We start from the raw sequence: 2501 nt of genomic DNA, 5'->3' as shown, positions 1-2501 counted from the left end.
CGACTCTCCTGAAACGTGAAGTAAACTGAGGGCTTGTGTTTGATATGATGGAAACAGGAACACCATGCAACCGAACTATCTACGGAATATAATTCTGGGCCAACCTCTCTGAAGTATACGTAGTCAGAACCGGAATGAAATGTGCCGACTTGGTCAACCTGTAGACAATGACCCAAACTGCATCAAACTTCCACAAGGTTCGCGGCAACCCAACTACTAAGTCCATAGTAATTCTCTCCTACTTCCACTCCGGTATAGTCATCTGCTGGAGTAGGCCACCTGGCCTCTGGTGCTCATACATAAACTGCTGGCTATTTAGGCACCTAGATACATACTCAACTATGTCTTTCTTCATCCGCCGCCACCAATAATGCTGCCTTAGGTTGCGATACATCTTCGTAGCACTTGGATGAATGGAATTCCGTGAACTTTGTCCTTCCTCTAGAATCTTCCCTCTTAACCCATCGACATTAGGAACACATAGACGACCCTAGAGTCGCAGAACACCATCCTCGCCGATAGAAACCTCTTTGGAACCACCCTATAGTAACGTCTCTCTGAGGATAATCAAATGCGGATCATCAAACTGTCGAGCCTTGATCTGCTCCAATAGTGATGACTGAGCAACAACAAATGCAAAAACTCGCCTGGGCTTTGAAATATCCAACCTCACAAGGCTGCTAGCAAAGGACTGAATGTCCAAGGCTAGTGGCCTCTCCTCTGCTGAAATGATTCCAAGCTACCCATACTCTCTGCCTTTATGCTCAAGGCATCCGTGACTACATTCGCCTTGCCCTGATGATAAAGAATGGTGATATCATAATCCTTCAGTAACTCAAGCCATCTACGCTGCATCAAATTTAGATCCCTTTGCTTGAACAAATATTGTAAGATGCGATGATCAGTGTAAACCTCACAAGACACCCCATAAAGGTAATGCCACCAGATCTTAGGAGCTTGAACAATCGCGGCTCTAGGTCATGCACAGGGTAATTCTTCTCATGAATATTCAGCTGAGACGAAGCATATGCAATAATTCTCCACTCCTGCATCAGTACACAACCCAAACCAACGCATGAAGTGTCGCAATAAACCGTATACATCCCCGAACCGGAAGGCAACACTAGAACCGGTGTTGTAGTCAAAGCTGTCTTGAGCTTCTAAAAGCTCTCCTCATAATCATCGGACCAACGGAACGGGGCACTCTTCTGGGTCAATCTAGTCAAAGGTGTTGCAATAGACGAAAAGCCCTCCATAAATCGACGATAATAACCTGCTAATCCCAAGAAGCTCTTGATCTCAGTCGCCAAAGTGGGACAAGGCCAACTCTGAACTACCTCAATATTCTTGGGGTCCACCTTGATACCCTCGCTTGTAACAACATGTCCTAAGAATGCCACAGAATCTAACCAAAACTCACACTTGGAGAACTTAGCATAAATCTTCTGCTCCCGCAAGGTCTGAAACACCACTCTCAAATGCCGCTCGTGCAACTCCATACTACGCGAGTAGATAAAAATGTCATCAATGAAGACAATATCAAATGAATCGATATACGGCCTGAACACCTTGTTCATCAAATCCATAAACGTCGTTGGGGCATTAGTCAAGCCGAAGGACATCACTAGAAACCCATAATGGCCATATCTAGTACGGAAAGCAGTCTTCGGAACATCCAAGTCCTGAATCTTCAACTGATGGTACCTTAACCCCAAGTCAATCTTAGAGAACACACTAGCACCCTATAACTGGTCAAATAAATCATCAATACGTGGTAACGGGTACTTGTTCTTGATGGTGACCTTGTTCAACTGGCGGTAATCAATGCACATCCGCATAGTCCCATCTTTCTTCTTCACAAATAACACTGGTGCACCCCAAGTGGACACACTTAGCCTGACGATCCCCTTTGCTAGCAACTCCTCAAGCTGCTCCTTGAACTCCTTCAACTCTTTCAGGGCCATACGGTATGGTGGGATAGATATAGGCTGGGTACCTGGAGCCAAGTCAATACAGAAATCAATGTCACGGTCTGCTGGCATGCCTGGAAGGTCAGAAGGAAACACATCGGCAAACTTCCGGACTACTAGCACTGAATCAATCGCCGGAGACTCTGCGATAGTATCTCGAACATAAGTTAGATAGGCCAAAAAACCCTTCTCAACCATATGTCGAGCCTTCATAAAAGAGATAACCTGACTAGATGTACTAACAGACGAACCCTTCTACTCTAATCTAGGCAAATCTGGCATCTCTAAGGTAACAGTCTTGGCATGATAATCAAGGATGGTATGATATAGGGATAACCTGTCCATGCCCAGGATGACCTCTAAGTCAGTCATATCAAGCAACAGAAGGTCTACTCTAGTCTCGTAACCACAGAATATGACCACACGGGACAGATATATCTAATCCACAACAATATAATCGCCCACAGTAGTCGACACATAAACTGGAGTACCCAAGGACTTTCGAGGAATATCCAGGAAATGAGAAAACAG

The sequence above is a fragment of the Nicotiana tomentosiformis genome, chromosome 10 (assembly GCF_000390325.3).
Source record: "Nicotiana tomentosiformis chromosome 10, ASM39032v3, whole genome shotgun sequence".
Taxonomy (NCBI): Eukaryota; Viridiplantae; Streptophyta; class Magnoliopsida; order Solanales; family Solanaceae; genus Nicotiana; species Nicotiana tomentosiformis.
Note: the sequence above shows the minus strand (reverse complement) of the source record.